The 17,250-nt window shown below is 33.0% G+C and overlaps 1 protein-coding gene across 5 annotated transcripts in view; it reads right to left on the bottom strand.

Moving 5' to 3' along the window:
- The window catches only part of PDGFC (platelet derived growth factor C), a 162,511-nt gene that overhangs the window by 79,019 nt on the left and 66,242 nt on the right, over positions 1-17,250 (bottom strand). For 2 of the 5 annotated variants that reach the window (XM_081134463.1, XM_081134462.1), the window contains exon 2: positions 7,849-7,909. The exons of the other annotated variants lie outside the window; for them this stretch is intronic. The gene's annotated coding sequence lies outside the window, so the exon portion shown is untranslated. The remainder of the gene's footprint in view (positions 1-7,848; positions 7,910-17,250) is intronic. 5 annotated transcript variants of the gene reach the window in all.

Genomic DNA, 17,250 nt, shown 5'->3' with positions numbered 1-17,250 from the left:
AAATATTTCTTTTAAAAATGAGATAGTTCTTCACTCTCTAAATTTTCTCCCAATAATCTGCATATTTCAGAAGGTGTTTATAGTACTAGCTTGTAGCAAGGGTCCTTCTTACTTTACAACTAATATTTTTAATAAATTAATTTTTCTAATCAGATTTGTTAAAATGTAATATTTGCCCCATTATTGTCTCAAAACGAATGCCTTATATCCCAAGCCACTCTTTACAAATACAGCAATGTTTACTATTTTATATACAACCTAGAAAACAAAATGGTTATTAAAAGATCTTAATTTTATTTTTATATCTCCAGTCAAAAAAGCTAATAGATAAAATGTATATACTTAAATTGCTTACACCACTTTTCCTTTATAATTCACCATTCCATTAAACTATATCTAAACATAATTTATAGACTGAAAATACAGGCCTTATTTGTGGTAAAAGAATTATAAATATCCTAAGTTAAATTGCTGCTCCCCAAAATTCATCTCAAAATGCAGTGAGGTTTGTCACCAAACACATATGATTTGCACATGACTGTCAAAGTTTTACGTAAATCTCAAAAAAGTACCCCTATAATCAAAATGAAAAATAAACAACAAACATTAAGTTCTACCAAATTAAGACTTTACATTTATAGCCCTGCTGTTTAAAAATATCATCTTTCCAAATATATAACTTACTGGTATTTTAGGAATGAGATGAGTATATATTTTGTAACTATTTCATTGAATGTCTTCTTTTCCTTTATCCAATAAACAGTACACGCAAAGAAAGTAACAATGAAATAAAACAGTTGTTTGTAGTAAAATCACTACACTATTTCTAAAATGCTCCTTTCAATGTATTCTAAGTGAGAAAAATTATTCATTATAGATGAATTTAGCATGAAAAATGAAAATGTGCAAACACTAAATTTTTTTAAATTATAAGTATGCACCATTTTATATTACCCTGCACAACCCCTCTTAAAGTATAAGTATTAAAAATTAAAATGAAACAAAATTAGAAAAGAGGGAGATTAATAATGCTAATACTATAAAATTGTTGATTATGCATGTACACATACAATTCAACTACATAGAATCATTGTATATTCATATGTTTTCAATAAGCTTAGCATTACAATCAAAATACTTTCCTAATATTTTCCATGCTGTTAGTCCCTTTACAGCTAAAAGAGGGTAAGAATAAGAGAATCATAGAAAGCAATAAAAACTATAATAATTGAAAATAGTATGTTATTAATAAAGATAACACTAAAAAAGATGTTTCTGGATAATATATAATTCATAATGAAAGATAAATCATCCACTTTCTTCTCTATTCTAATGTTTTAAGTTAATTGTCACAAGAAAGACCTGTAATAGTAAGGATTAAGTAAAAAGAAATGTGTCTCCAGTCTTGGTTTAGTTTTAGAGTCCTGAGGAATTCTGGTTCCTGTTTCACACAGGCAACACTGTAGTGACATGTCACACGTAAACTGGTACACTTCACTGGTGTCCTGTGATATTTTTGATGTGTTTATTTCCAAATCTATGTTACTTTTAAATTGTGTATAAAAAGGTACTTCTGTAATAGTCAGTTGCATCTATTTTCAAATCCTACTTGATAAATACATATATTCGCCAGTCTTATTTATGTTTTGCTCTGCTCACTGTTTGTTCCCCTGTGATAATTCTTCTTTATTCTAATCTTGGTACTTTGTTTATAATAAGCTATTCCTATTTCCAATCTCAGTAACTTGCAATTAACAAATTTCACTTGTAAACAATAGTTAAAATCATATGACATATATATGTAAAAGCTAATTTTACTGCTTCCCTGATTGACACCATTTACCTAGGAAATCCTGAGTAATCTCATCCTAATCTTCTTTGACTTTGTAGAGGGAAGATAAACTTGAGCTCCACATAGCAAACAAATATCTCCCTATACAGACTGAGGTATCTCAGAGGAGTGGCGGGGAGGGATTAACCAAATAATTTATATCCATATAAGCATAACTCATGGACATAGACAATAGTGCAGAGAAAACCTGGGGGTGGGGGTGGGAGTAAGGTGGACGGGGGTAACGGGGGAAAAAGGGGGACATCTGTAATACTTTCAACAATAAATTAAATAAATAAATAAAAATTCCAAATGATATAGAAGTATCCCATTTTCATGATTCATATTTATAATCCTGACTATTAACACAAAAGACTAATATAGTAAATGAAAACTCAGACCCCATCAGCTCAATCTACTGTTTGTCATACCTTTAAAGCAATAGCAAAATAAAACAAATATAATCAAGTTAGTTTTGTTTACCTCAAACTGTTTACAAACTACACGAATAAATGTTCATTAAGGAAAAATAAGGGATTGCTCTATTAAGGAAACCATAAAATAATATATTAAAGATGTGTTCAACTGAGGTTCTTGAATTTATCCTACAAGATAATCATTTTATTCCTCAAGGGAACGAATAGTCAAAAATCATATGTTGAGACGCTATCAGGTTTCATGCACTGTTCCAGGTGCTTGGGACATCAGAAACAAAACAAGGCCTTGTCCTCTTAGCATGACAACTTCTGGGACTTTAGTTGAAGATCATTACTTGACTAAGTATACTAATTAATATTCAACTGTCAAAACCCACTTTGGACATTACCTAGTTTAGATTGCCATACTGATTCTTGTGTACATTCCTTCAGGACCACATATTTTAATCATAATGTATGGGTTGATCTTTCTTTTCTACCCCACTACACATTCCTAGAAGATAAAACTATTTTTATTAAAGTCCATAACCAGTATCTAGCACTGTGCCTAGCCCGTGGCATTACTTCATACATATCAAGCAAACTTGATATCCCAGAACATCACTGAAAACAATTTTATGTTTTTTTAAAATGTCATCCTTAATTCCTAAATTTCCAGAGACTGTTCATATAAAATGAAAGAGATTTTTACAATTTATATACCTCGGAAATTAAAGTCCCTTAATTTGTATTTCATACCTTACTCAAAATTCATCTATTATAATCTACATGTATTTTTCACCTGATGGCAATAGGTAGTAGAGTACTCATTGTTGAGATTTGCCATTTTCTTTATAGGCTTGCTTATTTTTAAAAAATAAAATGTTCTATAATTTTGACATATTTTGAAAAAACTACGATTTAATTATTATTTTATCATAACTGTGAAAATATAAATCAATTGATGATAAAATTTGTTATTTCAGGCAAGACATCTGATATCATTTTTTATAAACTAGAGATAATCACAAACTATTTTAAAGTTCAATAAAATAATAACTGAATAAATTAACCAAGTTAATAATTATAAATCAGTATGTACAGAAGGAGAAACTTTGTCCACCATATTCTGTCTAATTTAAATACAATGGGAGAGCCGGGTCGGGCGTGGCTCAGCAGTTGAGCGTTGACCTAGGATCCAGGCGATCGGGGTTCGATTCCTGGCCAGGGCACATGCCCGGGTTGCGGGCTCGATCAGTGACTCTCTCATCATTGATGTTTCTATCCCTCTTCTTTCCTCTCTCTGAAATCAGTAAAGATATATTTTTAAAAAATAAATAAATAAAATAAATAAATACAATGGGAGAGAAAATTTATTATCAGGTATCAAGTTTTTCTGAAGTCAATGAATAGGAGATTGCTATGCAATATTGGTCATATACATAAGGATTCCAGTTTCATTAAGATCGAATTGATTAAGCAAGAAGCAGTGCTTTGGAGGCAGTGATTTGAAATTTCTGATTTCCTTCTACAGGTTGATTAAAGAAGGAGAAAAAAGGGCAACTTTGTAAAAGTAAAAATTTTACCATTTCCTTTACCCTAATCCTAAAGACAGGGTAAAGGGTTGTTTTGTTGTTGTTGTTTGTTTTGTATCCACTGAGAAGTACAAGAATTCAGCCACTAGCCCCTATTGATGAGCAATGGGAAGACAGGGGGCCAGTGTTAAGGAAGTTCAATAGCAAATCTACCATGAAAGAAAGTTAATGTAATGAGCATCTTCCCAGCATCTTTCATCACCACTGTGAAACAGCCACTGAGTAAAGAAAAGCAGGAGTGACTCTACGCAGAACTATGCCTGGGAACAATATAAGTCCATTTTCCTCACTACATGGATGGCTCTACTAGGCCAATTGGAGTGAATCCAATGGCTTTCGCCACCAAGAGTTGGGAATTAGAACATTTTGGATGCAGAAGTAAGGTCGAGAACAACTGTAGCTATTAAGCCATCATAATAGAATCCACTCTGAGGCAAAAGTCAATGCATAGAAGTAGGCGGATACATAAGAATATAGAAAAAAGAAGCTACATCCTAGATCAAACTGCACAATAATTCATTCCATCTCTGGGCTTCTCAGGTACATGACTAAATAAATCACTTTTACTATATTTAAGCCAATTAGAGTTGATTTTTTAATACATACTACCAAAATCATTTACATAGTGAACATGTTTGGGTTTTCCAGGGGTACCCTTGATTTTGCCTGTTATCCTGGTGTAATTATTATTACTGTTCCCTTTTCATGCTCTAAAATATCAAAATTGGCATCATAAGAGAATACAGAAATAAGATCTATCAAATTCTTCTAGTATTGAGGCATGAGATACAGAAATAGTAAAGATTTGACTGCATGGAATTTTGGTCTTAAGGTAGTGGTAAAAATAACCTATTTTCAGTTTATACAATGGAATATCACATTTTAAGTGGAGGCTCAATTATGAAAGACAAATTAGCAATAATCTTACCTATTATGCCCCAGGATAAATAACCAAGTTTATAAACACAGAATCTTCTTAAAGCCTTTATCACACATCAATTAGTAATGAATATAATTGTACATACATACAATTACACACACTACTACAGTGAAACATGTTTAGGCAATGCTATTATTTCTTCTTCTGTGTTAAACTGTGCACTACTTTAGGTACCACAAAGAGACCAAAACCAGAATGTAGAATAGAGATAAATTAGGAGTAATTCACATTACAAAAGAAACATTCACTTTAAAGATTCACTATTGATTCCATTTTTTCAATATTTATTCAGCTCTCTTGTTAAAACTGTTATTAAATGTAGAAAGTTTACTCAAAACATTAGGAGTTCTGAAATATTTTAAGTAGCAAAATACATTTGTATGAAATATTAAGACAAAAACTGGCTAATATCATCAAGTACAAATTCATGGTATATGATCTTTAAGAAACAAATATGCTTATTTAATAGAAAATATGTTCAGTAAAGAATCTCATCTGTTTTAGTAACAACATCTGGCAATTTTTATCTGCACAGGACATATAGCTTACAACACTCAGGTTGGAATTTATCAGCAATTTCAAATATGGAAAGTAGTTACCTATTTCTTTGTGAGCACATAATGTCCAGATACAGTACTGACATTTTAATGGAAAGATGTTTAAAATTCAGGTAATCAATACAAACATACTATTTCAGATAAAGTACAAATAAGACCACTATTTTATGCCTTCAATGAATATTTAAACTATGTTTAAATTTTTCTTTTAGGTTAACCTTTGAAATAGGCAAAATAAATAATTCCTAAGATACAATAAAATAGGAATATATTTATTTCAGTTTCAATATATTCAGTAATCATAAGTGCTGAAAAATGACTTTACTGCTTCCTACTTGCATTTGGCACTTTATGTTCAAAGGTGAATTTATGTATAATAAGCCTTTGATTTTTTTATGAATACTCAAAAATAGAAAAAATAAATTATTTGGTTAAGTCTATACAAGTTATGTCCTCCAACCTTATGTTTTAAATGTTATTAAATACTGCAAATAAGTAATAAAGTATCTGCATTTCCATAGGCAATATCTGAGATTTATAAGTCATACTCATAGTAAAATCTTTGGTTTCAGTAGCAAATCCACATAATGTTATCAGGACCAAATGAAGCACAATTATCCTGGGACACGGTCGCCCTTACAGGCTGGATTAAATATAAATATGCTCAGGAATGTTCAAACCATCCTGCCCTGCGAGCAAACACCACCTTTCCTCCCACACTCTGCCCTCAGTAACTCTAGTCAATCTTAACAAGATGTTAAAATATGAATAAAATATCACTATGAGGCTTCTAAAAGAAATGAAAGCCACAGAGCACTAAAAAAACACTATTTTAGTGGGAAAATAGGTTGTTTGAAATTTTATTTCTCTAAACAAATATATTAATAATAATGAGAATACTTCATCATGCCAAGCTATTTCATCTCCGCTTACATTGTTTTGCCATCTAACTGGTCTATTATGAAAGAGTAAGTACCCATCAACATGAAGACAGTAAGTATCCTTTATTCTGGAATTGGTTTGAATACATCCATTAGCAGAATTCTTCAGCAACAGCTAGCTTGAAGAGGTTTGAAAAGAGAAGCTGAAACATAGGATGGGAAAGATTCAAGAAGACAGATCATTTTATTCAAAATAGGGACTGAACTGGACTTCACAAGGTCCACCAGAAGCTTCATTTGTGAGGAGATATTATTGTCTAACGCGTCATTATCACCAGTTGCTTCAACATTATTTGAAAGCACCTACTTCGCTATCTCTGATCTCAATGAAAACTTTGAGGATACATTTGTCAGACTGGACATTGTCGGAAGCCACAAGATTTGAGAATCCTTCTTTATGGTATTTGCACTGTTTATATGAGTGTAATCCCCCAGCCAGCAAATGGACCAACTGCATTTGTGGCCTCCCAGTAAGTGAGTAGACCTGAGTGAACAGGGCGTTTCCTTGAAAACTCTTGCTCCTGAAATCCAATTTTGATGTTGAAAACTCTCCACCTATGGTTCCTACAAATACACCCATTTCTCCTCTGAAAGAAATAGAATATTACCTCCCAAAATGGAACAAACATACAAGGAAACAAATGACCAAGGGGTGAAAAGGGGCAGGAGAAAACTAACAGGAAAAAAGTATAAATTAAGTTTATAAGTTAAACTTAATTGCAGTAAGTATAATAATACTAATTATCCCGAGAAATGGCAGCTACCCCCGTTCTCAAGTTGAGGTAGAGCTTTTGAAAGAAAAATACACATATCATAAGCCTTAAAACCACTATACTAATAATTTAAACTATCTGATTAAAATTTACAGTGATTTCTACACAACACCACAAACCTTCCAAACACTTATTTTGTAGCAGTTATCATACTTCAAAATTTACTTGCAATGTTATATCCTTGTCAAAAGTCAACCAAAACAAAAGATTTGTGGTGGGAAGCAAAATAAAAAAATAAATTAATTAAAAAAAAGAAGCCCCTGATATAAATATGCTTTAAGACTTTACTCATTAATTAAGACCTTACTCATTAATTAACAAGAGACTTTTGCTCATTACTATATGCCAAAAGAAAATACTTATAAATGAAGAATGGACAAACAAGCTAAGAAATACCAGAATAATTACACTATAAGAAACATAATTCTACTCTCTTTATACCAGGGACATTGTCTTAACATATCAGAGAGAACAGAAATGAGACTAGAGACGTCTCAGTAAGTACACTGCAGACTGAAGATTATTAGGAAAATGAAAACAGCACTGAAGTGTTGGAATAATTAAGTAGAAATTTAAAAGTATGAGGATAGAAAAGACTCCCACTGTGCAAGGAAGGCATCTGAGTTTACATTTGTCCATGTTGAAGAATCAGATAAAAGTATTAGGCCACCTGAACAAATTTTCATCTATAATATGGCTCATGATATCAACCTTAATTATGTGCAATTACATTAGAGTGTATGATAAGAAAAAGTTTAAAAATTCAGAGTAAATAAAAATATATGTTTTGCTTACCTTTTAAATGTTCTTTCTCCTCTTTTCTATGCCAGTCCAGATGCTTGGGTATAGTTCCTCCCTGCCAGTAGATGGAGATAGTAAAATTGAGTCTTTTGCTGACCTCAAATCCTAATCTAGGTGGTTCAGAATCTTCAATTTCAGATTTTGGAAGTAAAAAAAATTTTGAATGATTGAAATGACACATAAAGCTTGTAAAAATGATTATCTTAGTCAAATAAACTTTTATTCATGGTCATTGATACCAATTTTTAAGGGAGAGGGTCTTGGCTGGCATAGAAAAAAATAAAAGAAAGAGCATTATTTTGTGGGATCTATTCCCTTGACTCTTCATTCTTCCCAGATTTCAACAAATATATATTGACTATATACTAAAAATTGTAGGTTACTGGCTAAATGCTTTCATATACATTATCTAGTTAATGTTTTTAACAACCCCATAAAGTGGTAATTATTATCCCCAAACATCTTGTCTCAGAATCTATATTTTTAAAAGTTCCATATGGTGAGCTGCTGCTTGCTTGCCAAGTTTTTGTAGTCCTCCTGGTGTTCAGTTAATGGCTTCTCGAATATAAGGAGAATTCATTTCTTCTTCCTACTGATAAAGAGACCTTGAAGTTGTTGGACGTTCATGTGCTATTGGTAAAAACTTGTTTTGTTTAAGTTTATTTTGAATTAATACAAATCCTCTAACAGCTATCCAGGAAGAGATTAAAAGGGCCATGGGGAAGCCTTTCTACAGAGATTAACTAGATCATCTGAAATAAAATGGGGTTCAGGAGTAGCATTGCATGAAACTGTTTTTCTTTGAGAAATTGCATACGTAAGATCAAATTCATAGGAATAAGCATTACAACTTGTGATTACTAACAATGGCTTATGAAAATAATACAATTATTATGATTTTCCAAAGCTAACAGGAGGATATACAAGTACCTCTTGAAAATGATAAAAAAAAGCAAAGCTAAGAACATTCAAAAGTGAATTGGATGTTGATGAATTATGAAATAATTGGTTCCATTTTTCTCACTTAGCTTAGGAAACCCATTGAAATTGTAATTAAATGGAATTTATCTCTTATCACAAATGAAGTCTAGGTTCCAATATTCCTGGTAGTCATGTTCAACGACTTGAATTCAGTGGAACAAATGGGGCATACAACTACTTTAGGAAGACAGGGCATACAACTCCCTAAATAAGAGTAACAGCAATTGTTCAATAAGGACTGGTTAAAATAAACTACTCCCTGTTAGTCAGTCACCTTAATCACCCTGCTCAAGTGAATACACTACTATTTATATACCTCTCTAAAGTTCTTGTAATGATTTTCAGACTACAAAACACTTTCTTACACATGTTTTTCAGGTTATTACAACAATCCTAAAAACCCAATGGATTATGCAGACTTTATAATTGTGAGTTGGCTGTCATAGTAAGTTGACCATAAAATTTCTTGTCCAAACCAACACACTTATAAGAGTGAAAGTATGTGCTCTTATTGTGTCAGGACAACAGATATAAACCATGACAGTCCCCAGAAAATTTGAACATATGATTTCCCTAATGACAAATGACAACGTTAATCTTCAATCAAATCCTTTGCATCTAAATCCTATTTTCTTCACACTACATCGCATGACCCCAGGACGTCTTTCAACCTGGATCTGTGTGATCGCTTAAGTGCACATGTTCCTCTTAGCATCCTTATGCAACTTAGCACACTGAATAGAACGTTTTCTTTGTTTTCATGAATTTGGTAACATCTATTACATTTAGAATACTTTATTTCAAGATGGGTTAAAACAACAGCAGGTTTGCTGTTTTGTAAGTACTACAAAAACAACAATCCTAATAACTTTTTCTGTTTAACTGCTCTTTAATGGGCTATTTGTGAGGTGTTTCTAATACTAGCATTTAAGCAGCAGGCATTTTACCAGTTACTACTGATTTGCAGGAGTCTGGTTCCATTTCACTGCTTGGAACAATGGGATTGACATTAATTCTACTTCTGGTTGTAAACATTCTTCTAGAATTTGGTACTCCTTACAAATGATAAATTCCATATAATTTAGATAAGATAAGAGATCTTTTCAAATGCACTCAATGATTAGGGTTAACTGGTATGAAAAATAAAACTGTACTAGTCTGGTCAAAGTGGCTCATGGTTGGGCATCGACCTAAGCCCATGATCCAGCAGGTCATGGTTCGATTCCCGGTCAGGGCACATGCCCAAGTTGCGGCTTTGATCCCTGGCAAAGGGGGGGCGTGCAGGAGGCAGCCGATCAATGACTCTCATCATTGATGTTTCTCTCTCTCTCCCTTTCCCTTCCTCTCTCTAAAATCAATAAATATATATATTAAAACTGTACTAAAAGTAAAAGCTGTTTATCCTTCACAATGAATGAAAGCCTCACACATACATTCATTTATTTCCTTGATTATTTAGTCTTTAAAATACCTGCATGTCATTTAATTAGCAAACTCTAAAAGACCATGCATTCTGCTGAGGTTTTTATTTTGTCCTCACTGTTTGCTTTTTACTACTGTATCCCCAAAACATAACCCATAATAGACAATAAATATTCGACTGACTATACCGCCTAGGAATAAAGCTCACATTTCACCTGCAAACATATTACAAAGGAAACCTAGCAGGTAAAAAGGATGACATGTGGGTTGTCTCCTGGTCTACTGTTGCTTTCTGAAAAGATGTGACCAAAATCCCTCACATTATATGCAATGATACCAGCCACCTATTGCCATGTCATCGAATGTTTCTATGAAATTAAATTATATTAAATTCCTGTTTGAAATTACTTTACATCATCTTTGTGAAATCAAAAGTCAAATACAGCAGGTCTTCAAATAACGTAATTTCAATGTAATGCTGATAAGAAAAAAAAACTGATTCCTGGCCGGGGCACTATCTGTGTGGAGCTCACAAACTTATTTTAGTTAGCCGTATGCTTTAATTTTTATGTGCCAAATGAGAGGTATGAAAAGTAATGTTTAGAACTGATTAAAAATATTATGGATGGTAGAATACTGCAGTAGCATTGTTATGATAAAGAACATACCAGTAGGATGACCTAGACAGAAGAATATAATAATGTAGGAAGTTTTTGAGACAAAAACAAACCTCGACATGATTTGCAATGTCTATAATCCAGTGTCCCTTTATAATTGTCCCAATTATAAAACAAGACTTCAGAATTTCTCAAGGATGTTAAACTTTTGAACCAAGTATTTAAAAGCAAGATCTATTTTTTTATCCTTAAACCAATGGCTTGAGAAAGTTTTGAGAATCTGATGAAAGGTATGGGTGCTCAAACCAGAAAATTATATATCCAAATGCACTCTCATAGTTTTCACACAATAGCATACAATTTCAGAGTATAAATCCGGCCCAAAGAAACTATCTATGAACCATTTTATCTATGAAACCATGGGTAAGAACAGTAAGAACAGTTTCTCCCAAAATAACTTGCCCATTTTAAGCAAAGCAGACAATGAGTTCCTCACTCCATGAGCAGATGGTCTACAGAGCCATTTTTGGTAACATAACATCAGAATAAAACACTAACCAATTTAGCAATCTGGGATTAAAAAAGAAGTGCATCCTGAAAGACTAACTTCAATTTCAGAGTGAACTGAAACATACATATATATATATATATATATATATATATATATATATATATATAAATTATATATGCATAGTAGATATATAAAGTAATATAATAGGTATAGCATGATTTTTACATAAAATAATGATAATATTTCATATACTTCAAATGTAACTCCATAAATGTCTTTAAATATTTTTGGGGGGGGGAAATGTATCTAACATGGGTAATTTAGAACAACTAAGAATTCTTTACATTTGCTAAAAATACTGTTATCTTTTCTGGAGAAAATTTTAAAGATTTAGTATCAAGAAATGTATATACAACAGAACATAGCAGATAATTTGATGGCATTCCCATATTTCCACAAGGATTTGTTTACCATAATAGTTTTTAAGTGCAAATGACAAAAGCAGTTACCAACTTTTGAACACCTATTGTGAGCTAGAAACTTTTAGACACTCAAAAGAACTATCTCATAGCAGTACTGTGAAGAAAGCTTAATTATCACCACTCCAAGGAGAAAAGTTATAACTAGATTAAGACATCATGAACAGACAGAACAAAAAAGTAGTAACAAACATGAACCCCACAAACTGCAGGTATGGACTGATAACGGGGCTGCTCCCTTTTATGGCAAAGGGAAGCAGTGCCCTGATGGGGACTAGTAGCAGCAGGACACGTAGTTTTTAATGGGCAGTGGTTCTCGGAGCCATGTAGGTGGTTCAGATAGCTGACAATACATCTAATTTGACCCTAGTTCTTCTGTGTAATCATCTTTGGATTCAGGCTCATGGAATGCTCTGAAATCATCATCACTTCTGTACTTGTTACTGAAGAGTTAAGTGTAATGGAGAAGACAGTCAACAACTGTGGTCTCCTTATTACTTTATATTTACGCCCTCCATAAAAATACACTGAAACAGTATAGTATAAAAAGCACAATATAATAAAAGTTCTATAAAGGAGTTAAATTATAATTATAAAAATATTTCTTTACCCACAAATTTTATCTTTTAGTGAAGAATAAAATATTTAGTATGCACATTAAGCTGAAACTTTTAGTAAATCCTGTACAGAACATATTATAAATAGAACTAGATTTCAGAACTCTGACCAAATAATGCAGTCAACAAATATAGGATGTCCCAAAAAATATATACACACTTTGAATAATTATTCATTCTAATGGGGTTTAATCTGAAAAGAAACATCAATTGAGCTCTCAGCTTTCAGCAGTGTATACAGTTTTGGGGGCACCCTGTGTTCATCCACTGCCTACTGAGTTAAGGGTATGCGAGGTGGAGCTGGACTGCTGCACTGGGGTCCTAGCTCACTGCTACAACCTCAAGTGTTATTAGCTTGAGTTACAAATTTCACCAAATATGCCCATTCCTGTATGCTTTTATTAGGGTAAATTTTTAAGTAAACAAAATGAAAAGATGAGCACAGGACATATTATCTTCTACTTCTAAGATAGTTTCCTCTCAAGTGCTCTGTATCTGGGAAATTAACCCTTCTTGATAATCCTCCTGAAGAAGGGGCTATCCCTGTTGTATTTACATGGCTTTTGTCCTCTTCACCTATACATAAACTGGTATTACAAAGTTGTTTCCACAAGGCTTATTAATTCAAATTTATTAAAAAAAAAAAAATGTGGAATGAGAGCTTCAAAAGAATGTTCAATCTCTATGCAGTTGATGCATAAACACCATGAAAATAAACCCTTTTACTACAGAGCCATTTCCTAAGGGTAACTAAGTGACTTTCTCACCAGCACATATTCATACAGTATTCCAAAGCTTAATTCAACTTAATGCAGCTGATTTGTATATTATATCTTGCTCTAGTTGTATGACAAAAAAAGCTATGCTTTTTAAAACTGTTGAACGTTTCATTAAAGAAACTATACAAAGGAAACGGTAAAGGTAAAAAGATATCAAAAAACTCTGAATGCTGAGTAATTTAAAATACTAAAAGTAAATGTGAAGGGAAAATCCTATAGGTAAACAGAAAGATTATTCACAAGCAGGAGCTTTTTTGTGTATAGTGTATGCAAAGAAAACCAATGTGGGAAAGAAAAGGCCATAATCCCCTGTACTCCTTCCTACTAACAGCTCAGTTTGTAGTAGCAGCTGCAACTTCTCTTAAGTAGATGCCAACACAGGGGTTTTAATAAGCTTATGATGGCAAATACGCAAGAAAACTCCTTGCAAATATTAGCACTTAGACAAGAGACAAATGGCAGGAACAGGAACAAATATAGGCAATTTACAGATGAACTTTCCTAAAAAGGATTAGATTTAAAAATATTTTCCTGGCAATGACTGGAAATCTGAAAAACAAACAAGCAATCCTAAGTACCAGTAAGTCTAACCAAAAAGTTACTGTGTCATTCTGAGTTTTTGGTTTATAAATCTGACTGGATAGAAGTAATGGCACAGGTACAATAAAAAAAATTAAAATAGAGAAATTTACTGTTTTAATGAGGCATGCATAAGAGTCTTCATCTGTTACTATTCTCAGTTATTATAAGGCTTTCAATTATTTTTGCTCAATATGTATAAATTTATATTTTGTGTACAAACTTAATATAAAGTATGCTTAAAATATTAAATTCAAAAGAAAATTTATTAAGTAAAATAAACTACTTAGAATATAGTGCTTAAGTACTTTAGATAGGAGCTCAAATAAAAACTATTTTTAAAACATTATTCTATATTTAATGGATTTTACACATTTTTATAAGTTATAGGCTAGCCTGTTATGTATTAGTATTATTATAAATAAACATCACAATCCTAATCATATGTTGGACACAGAAAGATATCACCCAGATGTATTGATTTCATTCCTGTAATTTTGTACTACTGTCTACCATAAAACTCTGAAGGCTATTCCTCAAATCATTTTTCTAATAAATCTACACATTTTGGGGTTCTCAAAAATTCAGAGTCACATTTTAAAGGAAAAGACTGATATATTAAAGAACAAACAACAAAAAAGCTAACCTAAGATTACAAAAATAAGCTTCTTAAAAACCACACGTAAGATCACTAAAACTCTAATTTATTAAAAATAATAGTTTTGCCCACTCTCATTATAACTGGACCACTTTAACACAAGTTACAGCTACTGTCATTTACTGTGCTTATTTTATATATGATAATATACTGAAAATTATGTCTACCTATGTACACATACATAAATGTGCATGTATACACACACATACATATCACTGAACTCAAATGTAAAACAATATGGTACAGATGTGAACTTCTAGGTAACCAGGGCAATGATTCTATGGCCGGAAAAAGTGCAAACAAGACTAGATCTTCAAATCCAAAAAAAAAAATGATTAAAGATTGTTTTTTTTTCTAGCACATACATTGGCAAAATAATGGGTGGTATCGCTTTGATGCACTCCAATTGGAATACCCTGTTGGCTCAAGGCTCCAAAGGACCCGCCAGTCTGACTTCTTGCACAAAGCCCCTGGACCTATAGCACACAATGGTCTCATCTTGTCTGAATGCCTGAATCACATCTGTCAGAGTCACACATTTTGCAATTTAAGCCTATAGGCTTTCATTGTTTTTAATTGAAGAATATGTTTAACTTTTATGTCCTGAACTACACCAAAAATTACTCAAGGCCACAAAACATTATGATTCCCTTTTCAACAGTCCATATTAATGCTACTGAATATAGAATTTCAAATGACTTGATATTTGATAAGAAATGTGCTGCACACAATAAGCATTTATTACATGTGCATTTTAGGAATACTATGAATTAAGAATTCATTTGTACTCAATCTTTTATTTAAAAGACTCTTACACTGAAAGAAAGTGTGTTATATATCTCTCTATATAAATGCAAATACATAATGAAATTTACACATACACCAAACACTTACTATTTATTACAGTCCACCTCCAAGACTTGTTTTTTCCAAACCTTCTTACCTATAGACAATAGTAGCTCACTAGGATTAGGGTGATGAAGAATGGTTGGACCATTGTGCCCATCCCCTCGCCCCCAACTGCCAATGTGATTACGACAGCCAGCCTCTTTCCAGGCTATCCAGTTCAGAACTGTGCTCTGGACCACTACTTCTGAATGTGTGCCTATTTTACCACTAGTTTTCTTAATACAGTTTTGAAAAAAAAGAGAAATACTTTTTTTTTTAATTTTATTTGTTTAAAATATTACAGATGTCCTTTTTTCACCCCAATGACCCGTTCCACCCCATCCCTTCCCCCTCCCCAGTCCCTCTCCCACCATTGTCCATGTCCTTGGGTTGTGTATATCTGCATATAAATTCTTTGGTTACTCTCTCCCCCTCCACCCACCCGCCCTCCTCCATCCCTCTGACATTTGTCAGTCTCGTCTATGCTTCCATGTCATTGAATCTATTCTGACATCACATGATCTCGCTTATACGTGGAATCTAAAGAACTTAATAAACTGATGAACAGAAAAGAGAAATACTTTTTACTTTACAAAATATTAGCAAACAACCCTGATGTAAAGTTCAGATTACTTATTCTGTCCACTCTCCCCAACACACTTTTAAAATAAGCACCATTTAATCTCCCATTTCACAGATGAGAAAATTCAATCACAGAGAATTACACATGACTACAGAAAAAAGATTGAGAAAGCCTATAAAAACTTTAGTCACTGTTCACACATGGCTAAGGGTTTTGGTTATCAAGGCTCCTTCTTATATCTTTGCTTAACTCTTCTTTAAATATGAGATTATAACATCAGCCAGTTCTTCCTAACAGGATTACAGGTGAGAACTTTGTAATATTAAATGCTTAAAATATAAAAACATGTTATTTTTCATATTATCTGTTTTGATGAGTTTTCTTAACTTTCTTCTTGATAAAAATAAGGGCATCTTTGATGATGTCTTTGATGAGACTTCTTTTTCTCTAAGTATCTTAAAGAAAACTCATGTACCTGATGATCTATGCTATTATTTTTTACACTGTTATTTCAATTCATTAAAAATTTAGTTGACGATATCATCATATCTGAGGGAGGCGGGGAGCTTTAGGGATTCTGTGCTGCTTCTCAAATAGCCTTCTCTTTGGCTAAGAGGATCTGACTTGCATTCAAGCACACCCAAAAAGTAAGGGTCTCTTCTGGCAAATACTATTCACACTTCTATCTTGAGGGGAAAGTTAAGGATCTCCATCTCCACTGTAGTATTAATCCACCCTGTTTTTTAGCTGAAGAATTAAAGGCATGTATTCTGTTGTGTATCACTAAGGATCCCTTTCCCTCTTTATATGTCTGCTTGGAGATTACCTTCAAGAAGGAAAGCTAAACAGGATCAGGAGGAAACCTGTGGGAAGGCAAACAGCAAGGACAGCTTGAGGCTTCTTTATTGATTTGGGAATAGCACTTCAGATCTTCTCACCTGACTTCCATCTTTCTCAGCTAGTGTGATAAAAATCTGTAAGGCCAACCCCAGGGCTGACCCCAAGGTAAGAGAGGCAAGAAACAGGTCCCATACCCAGGCACTAGTTTTGGCTTGTGGGAAAGGCTCTCTGTATGATTTCCAAGTCATCATGGGCTGCTTAGAAAAAATGTGCCTTTTTCCTGGAGTCTCCTACTGCTAACAGATCACTTAGAATCCAGCCTGGGAGGCAGTTACACTTTACCAGATTAGAGGAAAATATGACTCACAGATATGAGTTTCCAGCTACTTATCTTTCCAACAGGTAATACCTTAAACAGTCAATAACAAGGCTAATTATATCC

Source organism: Miniopterus schreibersii (assembly GCF_964146895.1).
Source record: "Miniopterus schreibersii genome assembly, chromosome: 4".
NCBI classification, from domain to species: Eukaryota; Metazoa; Chordata; class Mammalia; order Chiroptera; family Miniopteridae; genus Miniopterus; species Miniopterus schreibersii.
This window is presented reverse-complemented; position numbering and strand designations above follow the sequence as displayed.